This window comes from Rhynchophorus ferrugineus, unplaced genomic scaffold, assembly GCF_030347505.1.
Source record: "Rhynchophorus ferrugineus isolate W39M unplaced genomic scaffold, kcgeb_rfMv2 rfM5, whole genome shotgun sequence".
Taxonomy (NCBI): Eukaryota; Metazoa; Arthropoda; class Insecta; order Coleoptera; family Curculionidae; genus Rhynchophorus; species Rhynchophorus ferrugineus.
Window position 1 is genome coordinate 24,239,562 of NW_027472584.1, and position 12,356 is coordinate 24,251,917.

The 12,356-nt window shown below is 27.2% G+C and overlaps 1 protein-coding gene and 1 long non-coding RNA gene across 2 annotated transcripts in view; both read left to right on the forward strand.

The window, feature by feature from the left end:
- Positions 1-12,356, forward strand: part of LOC143197535 (lachesin) — a 543,053-nt gene that overhangs the window by 265,681 nt on the left and 265,016 nt on the right. The gene's annotated exons all lie outside the window — the stretch shown is intronic.
- On the forward strand, positions 5,010-5,614 carry LOC143196948 (uncharacterized). Its single transcript, XR_013005892.1, has 2 exons — positions 5,010-5,437; positions 5,491-5,614. It is a non-coding gene; the product is annotated as an uncharacterized LOC143196948 (long non-coding RNA).

Sequence of the window (12,356 nt, forward strand, 5' to 3'; positions counted from 1 at the left end):
CAAAATTTTGTAATTTTTCAAATTCGTTTGATATATTTTTTATAGTTATGCTCTAAAAGATTTTATTTTTTTATATAAAATACTATTTTTTATTATCTATATATAATTGTGATCATATTATTTTTTGTTACAAGTTTTATAAATAAAGCATCCTTCTAATGCTGGAAACTCAACCATATCCTTATCTATATCTGAAAAATCATAACACAATCCAAAATTTTGTAATTTTTCAAATTCGTTTGATATATTTTTTATAGTTATGCTCTAAAAGATTTCATTTTTTTATATAAAATACTATTTTTTATTATCTATATATAATTGTGTTCATATTATTTTTTGTTACAAGTTTTTTAAATAAAGCATCCTTCTAATGCTGGAAACTCAACCATATCCTTATCTATATCTGAAAAATCATAACACAATCCAAAATTTTGTAATTTTTCAAATTCGTTTGATATATTTTTTATAGTTATGCTCTAAAAGATTTTATTTTTTTATATAAAATACTATTTTTTATTATCTATATATAATTGTGATCATATTATTTTTTGTTACAAGTTTTATAAATAAAGCATCCTTCTAATGCTGGAAACTCAACCATATCCTTATCTATATCTGAAAAATCATAACACAATCCAAAATTTTGTAATTTTTCAAATTCGTTTGATATATTTTTTATAGTTATGCTCTAAAAGATTTTATTTTTCTATATAAAATACTATTTTTTATTATCTATATATAATTGTGATCATATTATTTTTTGTTACAAGTTTTATAAATAAAGCATCCTTCTAATGCTGGAAACTCAACCATATCCTTATCTATATCTGAAAAATCATAACACAATCCAAAATTTTGTAATTTTTCAAATTCGTTTGATATATTTTTTATAGTTATGCTCTAAAAGATTTTATTTTTCTATATAAAATACTATTTTTTATTATCTATATATAATTGTGATCATATTATTTTTTGTTACAAGTTTTATAAATAAAGCATCCTTCTAATGCTGGAAACTCAACCATATCCTTATCTATATCTGAAAAATCATAACACAATCCAAAATTTTGTAATTTTTCAAATTCGTTTGATATATTTTTTATAGTTATGCTCTAAAAGATTTTATTTTTCTATATAAAATACTATTTTTTATTATCTATATATAATTGTGATCATATTATTTTTTGTTACAAGTTTTATAAATAAAGCATCCTTCTAATGCTGGAAACTCAACCATATCCTTATCTATATCTGAAAAATCATAACACAATCCAAAATTTTGTAATTTTTCAAATTCGTTTGATATATTTTTTATAGTTATGCTCTAAAAGATTTTATTTTTTTATATAAAATACTATTTTTTATTATCTATATATAATTGTGTTCATATTATTTTTTGTTACAAGTTTTATAAATAAAGCATCCTTCTAATGCTGGAAACTCAACCATATCCTTATCTATATCTGAAAAATCATAACACAATCCAAAATTTTGTAATTTTTCAAATTCGTTTGATATATTTTTTATAGTTATGCTCTAAAAGATTTTATTTTTTTATATAAAATACTATTTTTTATTATCTATATATAATTGTGTTCATATTATTTTTTGTTACAAGTTTTATAAATAAAGCATCCTTCTAATGCTGGAAACTCAACCATATCCTTATCTATATCTGAAAAATCATAACACAATCCAAAATTTTGTAATTTTTCAAATTCGTTTGATATATTTTTTTATAGTTATGCTCTAAAAGATTTTATTTTTTTATATAAAATACTATTTTTTATTATCTATATATAATTGTGTTCATATTATTTTTTGTTACAAGTTTTTTAAATAAAGCATCCTTCTAATGCTGGAAACTCAACCATATCCTTATCTATATCTGAAAAATCATAACACAATCCAAAATTTTGTAATTTTTCAAATTCGTTTGATATATTTTTTATAGTTATGCTCTAAAAGATTTTATTTTTTTATATAAAATACTATTTTTTATTATCTATATATAATTGTGATCATATTATTTTTTGTTACAAGTTTTATAAATAAAGCATCCTTCTAATGCTGGAAACTCAACCATATCCTTATCTATATCTGAAAAATCATAACACAATCCAAAATTTTGTAATTTTTCAAATTCGTTTGATATATTTTTTATAGTTATGCTCTAAAAGATTTCATTTTTTTATATAAAATACTATTTTTTATTATCTATATATAATTGTGTTCATATTATTTTTTGTTACAAGTTTTTTAAATAAAGCATCCTTCTAATGCTGGAAACTCAACCATATCCTTATCTATATCTGAAAAATCATAACACAATCCAAAATTTTGTAATTTTTCAAATTCGTTTGATATATTTTTTATAGTTATGCTCTAAAAGATTTTATTTTTTTATATAAAATACTATTTTTTATTATCTATATATAATTGTGATCATATTATTTTTTGTTACAAGTTTTATAAATAAAGCATCCTTCTAATGCTGGAAACTCAACCATATCCTTATCTATATCTGAAAAATCATAACACAATCCAAAATTTTGTAATTTTTCAAATTCGTTTGATATATTTTTTATAGTTATGCTCTAAAAGATTTCATTTTTTTATATAAAATACTATTTTTTATTATCTATATATAATTGTGTTCATATTATTTTTTGTTACAAGTTTTTTAAATAAAGCATCCTTCTAATGCTGGAAACTCAACCATATCCTTATCTATATCTGAAAAATCATAACACAATCCAAAATTTTGTAATTTTTCAAATTCGTTTGATATATTTTTTATAGTTATGCTCTAAAAGATTTTATTTTTTTATATAAAATACTATTTTTTATTATCTATATATAATTGTGATCATATTATTTTTTGTTACAAGTTTTATAAATAAAGCATCCTTCTAATGCTGGAAACTCAACCATATCCTTATCTATATCTGAAAAATCATAACACAATCCAAAATTTTGTAATTTTTCAAATTCGTTTGATATATTTTTTATAGTTATGCTCTAAAAGATTTCATTTTTTTATATAAAATACTATTTTTTATTATCTATATATAATTGTGTTCATATTATTTTTTGTTACAAGTTTTTTAAATAAAGCATCCTTCTAATGCTCGAAACTCAACCATATCCTTATCTGTATCTAAAAAATCTTAACACAATCCAAAATTTTGTCATTTTTCAAATTCGCTTGATATATTTTTTATAGTTATGCTCTAAAAGATTGTATTTTTTTATAAAATAATATTTCTCTTTGTCTATACATATTTGAGTTTATATTTTGTTTTGTTACATGTTTTATAAGTGAAGCAACCTTCTAATATTGGAAGCTCAAACATATCCTTATCTATATCTGAAATAAATTTGTAATATTTTAAAATCGTTGGATATTTTTTTATGAATATGCTTTAAAGGATTTTATATTTTTTATAAGATACTATTTTTACCAAACCAAACCAACCTTGTAATCATGGAAAATCAATCATATCCTTATCTATACCTGAAATAAATATAGTCCCTTCCAAAATTTTATAAATCTTTAAAATATTTCGATATTTTCTAACAAAAATGCTTAAGAAGCTTATATATAACTTTTCTTATAACAAGATATTTTTTTATCATTTATCTATAACTGATATTATAATTTTTCTCCCAAATTAATAAATAAAGAATATATATTAAAATTATAAAAAGAATAGAAAATGAATAAAGATGTATTTTTTATAAATACATTTTAGAGGCTCTTATATATTTTTTCTAATTATATCTGATTTTCTATTTATTTTTCTTACAAAATTCATAAATAATTAATTCTATAATATTACGAGTATTACATCTAAAAAAAAATAAATCACTCTATTTTAATTTTAAATCAAGTAGCATATTAATAAAACAAATGAATATTATTGACTATTAGAAGTTCATTCGGTTGTCACTGTCACGAAGTTATTATCGTTGGTTTTCATTTTACGGCTTACGGATTAATTCAAAATGGAATATATGCTCGCGAATCCATCCAGATATTATATTACTTTAAGACCTTTAAATCTACCAAATAATATAAGGTTTGATGTTGCAAAGGAAACTATTCCTAAAATGACCGATGAAGATATACGCAAAACGATAACTCAAGTGAATAAATATGTAAAGGACGGGTAAGTCCAATTCATATTTCATAATTTTTTTCGTATATGTAAAGTTCTTTTAGGGTAGTGGCATTGCCATTTATTGACATGAACGAAATGGTTTTGTATTCCCGCGCATTATGTAATGAATTGTTTAGAAGAACCGTAGCAAAAGAGTCATATCAACGAAGAAAACGGGCTAGAACCAGAGAGAGGGTGAATAACATAGATGCTAGGGCAAGAATTATGATTGATGAACGCTGCTCTTGCTGTCGCCATCAACATACGCAGTCGATTATTAATCATTTAAGAGTACGTATATCGGAAATGAATAAATTGCTGCAAAGGGACACATGTATCATGCAAAATGCGGATTACAACTTTATCATTTTGCACCTTAATTCGTTATTAGAAACAATGCAAACGAATAAACCTGTAACAAAATAAGTTAAGACGCAGCTATATTTTGTACCACCGAAAATTGTTTATAATTAATTTCATGTTAAATTTTTAATTGGTTTCTGTAATAATAAAAGTTTTTAATCAATAAATTGATGGGATATATAGGTTAGAATTTTTGGCGCTAAAAATCTGCACATCTGTTATCGGCATTGTCGAGCCGGTTGCCATTCTACCGTTTATAATTAATTTTAAATGCAGTTCTTCGGTCCGTTTTATGATATTCGGATTTTTGTTTAGTTTAACTTTGGGATATATATAGATTAGAATTTTTGCTCTTTAAATATCTGTAAATCTGATATCGGTACTGTCAAACCTGTTGCCATTTTGCCGTGTTCAGTTTAGTATTCCTGAGTTTTTTTAATAATGTTGGGAATTTGGATGAAGAAGTATAATGAACAAGTTTTTTTTGCATCTGAAGACACTTTGGAGAAATTACTACTGGAGGCGAACTATATTCTAGACGAGAAGTAATGCCCAAGATTACATGTACCAGACAGAAACAGTTAATGTATAATCATTTCAAGGAGGTAGCAGGTCCTGTTCCTGGCGAATTAGGTATTCAATGTCTAGGCGATAATATTTATCGCGAAATGCATTAGAGGAAATTCAAATACGTTTTACATGAATCCCATTTAAATCATAATTATACTGAACGGTTCAGCAGAATGGAAAGATGGATAAGAGACGTCGAAAGCCACGAACAAGACACCTCAGGTTACCACTGTTTTCCACCACAAGAAGTAATTATGTCAGAATCTGCCTCTGAAGAGTCTGATTCTAGTTGCAGTACAGTAAAGCTCGCCGAGGTTAAGAATGACAAACGCAATGATCAGGTATCAATCTAATTTAACTCTCTATACAAGCTTTACATTATTCGTTTTGCTAGGAGACTGATATCGAAGAGATAAACAGCGATTCTTTCAGTAGCACTTTTTAAAAGTCATTGTTTCAAGATTCCCAGCTTATTCTAAGTTAAATTTTAATGTTTTTTTGTAAATATTGTGTAAAATACATTCCAAATGTTTATATTTAGAAACATAGTTGTCATGTAATAGTTGTAAAAAATATTTTGAAATAAATAAAGATTTAAGAAGTACTAATTTGTTAAAAAGCCCTTAAAATGTCTGTAAACTGATTGTGTATTCTAGTTTGGTTTCTGTTCAGTTCTCGACTCTATTTACCGCATACAGCTTTTAAGGATTTTTCCCTCTGACAAAATCTTACACTTTTAATAATTTTGGAATTCTTGGTTTTCGGTCAATAAGGCAAGCCGTCTAACTATTTACCAATATCATCAAGAAGTTCTAAATGTACACCAAATTAATAGTTCTACTATAATTATATAATTATCACTATCAAATAAACAGATTCTGTTTATTGCTTCAAGTAATTGCGGCTACCTCTGAAATCAAACATAGTTATTCAATACTTCTGGATACAAATTGGTAGAACTTAATGCAATATAAACAAATTAAAAAGAGATATGTCGAAATTAAAACGGCCCATAGAGCCATAAAATTAAGGCTCAAATCTCCGATAAATTTTCGGGGTATTATTTGACATAAATTATTGTAAATTTCAATTTAACTTATTTTGTAACTGTTTCATTGTCTGGTGCAATTAAACTTACGGCAAAGAAAAACGTTCTTCCGGATTTTATTTATAAACAAATTCCTTGGTTTCGAAAGTTAATTTTCCGCCGTATCGGCCATTTTTATTTAATATATATATATATATATATATATATATATATATATATAATTAATGAAACTTACAGGGTTTATAAAGAATATTACGCTGATTCGAACGGTAGTACAATCATTTTTATACCGCCGCTAGTTTTTAAGTTATGCAATGAACAATAATTTTACGCCGAATCGTATGATAGACAAGACACCTCAGGTTACCATTGTTTTCCACCACAAGAAGTAATTGTATTTATAAACTATGTAAGAAAAACCTCAATTTACAAGCTCAGTTACATATAGATATTAAAAATTAGAATATTATAAGAAAAAATATATAAACATTTTTAAAGCATTTTTATAAAAAAATTTCGAACGAAGTCTAGAAATACTAATTTTGGAATGGTGTTATCATGTTAATTTGGATAGAGATAAGGATATGGTTAACTTTCCTTCATTAGAAGGTAGAGTTTGAACTTGTTAATTTATAGATTTGCAAGAAAAAAAGATAAACTCGAACGATAAGAAACAGCATAAGAAAAACATATAAATATTGATTCAAAATGAACAACTTTTTGAGCGTTTCCTTGATGGTGGTGGAGGAGGTACTTCCTGCAAATAATTTTCAAAGTTCAGCAGCCATTCTTCCACCATTTCTCTTCTGGTTTGGTCGAAGCGAACCATTGCTCTATGGGCAGATATTTTTTCTGGATCGTAATCAAATCTCAGGTACAGCAGAAATTTGGCAATATCGATTTTGGATTCGGGTATCTCTGATTCCGATATTGATAAGGATATCGTTGAGCTTTCATGATTAGAAGCTTGACTGGGTGATCCTTCATTGGCATCATCAATACTGTTAAACAGGTCCAGGGTACTACCTTGATTGTCGGTAGGTGAAACGGGATCTACAATAGTTATTGTAACCGTTCTTATAGTTGGTACTTGGGGTTCGTCAATTGCATTATGTTCAGGTACAGACCGATAAATCTCGGCAGGACACCGATTGAATTTTCTTTTATGCAACTCCTTCCTTATATATATATATATATATATATATATATATATATATATATATATATATATATATATATATAATTAATGAAACTTACAGGGTTTATAAAGAATATTACGCTGATTCGAACGGTAGTACAATCATTTTTATACCGCCCCTAGTTTTTAAGTTATGCAATGAACAATAATTTTACGCCGAATCGTATGATAGACAAGACACCTCAGGTTACCATTGTTTTCCACCACAAGAAGTAATTGTGTCAGAATCTGGCTCTGAAGAGTCTGATTCTAGTTCCAGTACAGTAAAGCTCACCGAGGTTAAGAATGACAAACGCAGTGATCAGGTATCAATCTAATTTAACTATCTATACAAGCTTTACATTATTCGTTTTGCTAGGAGACTGATGTCGAAGAGATAAACAGCGATTCTTTCAGTAGCACTATTTAAAAGTCATTGTTTCAAGATTACCAGCTTATTCTAAGTTAAATTTTAATGTTTTTTTGTAAGTATTGTGTAATATACATTCCAAATGTTTGTATTTAGAGAAACATAGTTGTCATGTAATAGTTGTAAAAAATATTTTGAAATAAATAAAGATTTAAGAAGTACTAATTCGTTATAATGCCCTTAAAAATGTCTGTAAGCTGATTGTGTATTCTAGTTTGGTTTCTGTTCAGTTCTCGACTCTACTTACCTCATATAGCTTTTAAGGATTTTTCCCTCTGACAAAATCTTACACTTTTAATAATTTTGGAATTCTTGGTTTTCGGTCAATAAGGCAAGCGGTCTAACTATTTACCAATATCATCAAGAAGTTCTAAATGTACACCAAATTAATAGTTCTACTATAATTATATAATTATCATTATCAAATAAACAAATCCCGTTTATTGCATCAAGTAATTGCTGCTACCTCTGAAATCAAACATAGTTATTCAATACTTTTGGATACAAATTGGTAGAACTTAATGCAATATAAACAAATTAAAAAGAGATATGTCGAAATTAAAACGGTCCATAGAGCCATAAAATTAAGGCTCAAATCTCCGATAAATTTTCCGGGTATTATTTGACATAAATTATTGTAAATTTCAATTTAACTTATTTTGTAACTGTTTCATTGTCTGGTGCAATTAAACTTACGGCAAAGAAAAACGTTCTTCCGGATTTTATTTATAAAGAAATTCCTTGGTTTCGAAAGTTAATTTTCCGCTGTATCCGCCATTTTTATTTAATGTATATATATATATATATATATATATATATATATATATATATATATATATATATATATATATATATATAATTCATGAAACTTACAGGGTTTATAAAGAATATTACGCTGATTCGAACGGTAGTACAATCATTTTTATACCGCCGCTAGTTTTTAAGTTATGCAATGAACAATAATTTTACGCCGAATCGTATGATAGACAAGACACCTCAGGTTACCATTGTTTTCCACCACAAGAAGTAATTGTATTTATAAACTATGTAAGAAAAACCTCAATTTACAAGCTCAGTTACATATAGATAATAAAAATTAGAATATTATAAGAAAAAATATATAAACATTTTTAAAGCATTTTTATAAAAAAATTTCGAACGAATTCTAAAAATACTAATTTTGGAATGGTGTTATCATGTTAATTTGGATAGATATAAGGATATGGTTAACTTTCCTTCATTAGAAGGTTGAGTTTGAACTTGTTAATTTATAGATTTGCAAGAAAAAAAAGATAAACTCGAACGATAAGAAACAGCATAAGAAAAACATATAAATATTGATTCAAAATGAACAACTTTTTGAGCGTTTCCTTGATGGTGGTGGAGGAGGTACTTCCTGCAAATAATTTTCAAAGTTCAGCAGCCATTCTTCCACCATTTCTCTTCTGGTTTGGTCGAAGCGAACCATTGCTCTATGGGCAGATATTTTTTCTGGATCGTAATCAAATCTCAGGTACAGCAGAAATTTGCCAATATCGATTTTGGATTCGGGTATCTCTGATTCCGATATTGATAAGGATATCGTTGAGCTTTCATGATTAGAAGCTTGACTGGGTGATCCTTCATTGGCATCATCAATACTGTTAAACAGGTCCAGGGTACTACCTTGATTGTCGGTAGGTGAAACGGGATCTACAATAGTTATTGTAACCGTTCTTATAGTTGGTACTTGGGGTTCGTCAATTGCATTATGTTCAGGTACAGACCGATAAATCTCGGCAAGACACCGATTGAATTTTCTTTTATGCAACTCCTTCCTTATATATATATATATATATATATATATATATATATATATATATATATATATATATACATAATTAATGAAACTTACAGGGTTTATAAAGAATATTACGCTGATTCGAACGGTAGTACAATCATTTTTATACCGCCGCTAGTTTTTAAGTTATGCAATGAACAATAATTTTACGCCGAATCGTATGATAGACAAGACACCTCAGGTTACCATTGTTTTCCACCACAAGAAGTAATTGTGTCAGAATCTGGCTCTGAAGAGTCTGATTCTAGTTCCAGTACAGTAAAGCTCACCGAGTTTAAGAATGACAAACGCAGTGATCAGGTATCAATCTAATTTAACTATCTATACAAGCTTTACATTATTCGTTTTGCTAGGAGACTGATGTCGAAGAGATAAACAGCGATTCTTTCAGTAGCACTATTTAAAAATCATTGTTTCAAGATTCCCAACTTATTCTAAGTTAAATTTTAATGTTCTTTTGTAAATATTGTGTAAAATACATTCCAAATGTTTGTAATTAGAGAAACATAGTTGTCATGTAATAGTTGTAAAAAATATTTTGAAATAAATAAAGATTTATGAAGTACTAATTTGTTATAATGCCCTTAAATATGTCTAAACTGATTGTGTATTCTAGTTTGGTTTCTGTTCAGTTCTCGACTCTACTTACCTCATATAGCTTTTAAGGATTTTTCCCTCTGACAAAATCTTACACTTTTAATAATTTTGGAATTCTTGGTTTTCGGTCAATAAGGCAAGCGATCTAACTATTTACCAATATCATCAAGAAGTTCTAAATGTACACCAAATTAATAGTTCTGCTATAATTATATAATTATCACTATCAAATAAACAAATCCCGTTTATTCCATTAAGTAATTGCTGCTACCTCTGAAATCAAACATAGTTATTCAATATTTTTGGATACAAATTGGTAGAACTTAATGCTTTACAGAAATTTTTAAGGGCATTATAACAAATTAGTACTTCTTAAATCTTTATTTATTTCAAAATATTTTTTACAACTATTACATGACAACTATGTTTCTATAATTACAAACATTTGGAATGCATTTTACACAATATTTACAAAAAACATTAAAATTTAACTTAGAACAAGTTGGGAATCTTGAAACAATGACTTTTAAATAGCGCTACTGAAAGAATCGCTGTGTATCTCTTCGATATCAGTCTCCAAGCAAAACGAATAATGTAAAGCTTGTATAGATAGTTAAATTAGATTGATACCTGATCACTGCGTTTGTCATTCTTAACCTCGGTGAGCTTTACTGTACTGGAACTAGAATCAGACTCTTCAGAGGCAGATTCTGACATAATTACTTCTTGTGGTGGAAAACAGTGGTAACCTGAGGTGTCTTGTTCGTGGCTTTCGACGTCTCTTATCCATCTTTCTATTCTGCTGAACCGGTCAGTATAATTATGATTTAAATATAATTCATGTAAAACGTATTTGAATTTCCTCTGATGCATTTCGCGATAAATATTATCGCCTAGACGTTGAATACCTAATTCGCCAGGACCTGCTACCTCCTTGAAATGATTATACATTAACTGTTTCTGGGACCTGTAATCTTGAGCATTACTTCTCGTCTAGAATATAGTTCGCCTCCAATAGTAATTTCTCCAAAGTATCTTCAGATGCAAAAAAACTTGTTCTTTATACTTCTTCATCCAAATTCCCAACATTATTAAAAAAACCTCAAGAATACTAAACCGAACACGGCAATATGGCAGCAGGTTTTACATTAACAGGTAGTATATATATATATATATATATATATATATATATATATATATATATATATATATATATATATATATATATATATATATATATATATATAATTAATGAGACAGGGTTACAGGGTTTATAAAGAATATTACGCTGATTCGAACGGTAGTACAATCATTTTTATACCGCCCCTAGTTTTTAAGTTATGCAATGAACAATAATTTTACGCCGAATCCTATGATAGACATGTTTCGGTCAATTCGGGAGGCAGATTGTCATAGAATGGTAAAAGATTTCGATAAATATGAGCAGAGATCCAGAATCAGAATGTTTTTTTTTTAATATTTTTACTTATGTTCTCTATAAAAAATGCGAATTGTGGTTATTGAATAAAGTGTTTTGAATTAATTTGTCCAATTCGTTTCCATAATAATTAATACATAAATATTCATAGATTCTAATCAAACATTCAGGAACGATTAAAAGCATAACTTATTACAGCTGATTAGTCTCATAATAATTTAGGTTATTTTCTTCGTATTCTTTTTAAATTATTTTCATTAAACCTAAATTATGTTAAGCAGAATTTTAATATAACCTCTTTCGTTTTGACGTTCCCGCTAGTTGCCAGGGTTTTGTTCCATTTTGGATTTATTTTCATAAAATATAGTTTATATTAGATTTTAAACGTTCCAATAATTGAGGAATCATGGATGAGTCTCATTGGAAGAACTTAGAAATGCATGTTTCTATGGCACCTGTTCATATACTGGATGAGGGATTGTTTTATGTGAATACTCTTCTGGACCGAGGGTAAGCAATCTATTTAAAATACTATTAGTTTGTTTATTAATTGGAATACTTATTTTTAGTGAGCCTGAACCACCATTCACATCTATGGATGAGTTAATTATTTACAGACAAATGCTTTGGAAGGAGCTGCATAAAAGAAAATTCAATCGGTGTCTTGCCGAGATTTATCGGTCTGTACCTGAACATAATGCAATTGACGAGCCCCAAGTACCAACTATAA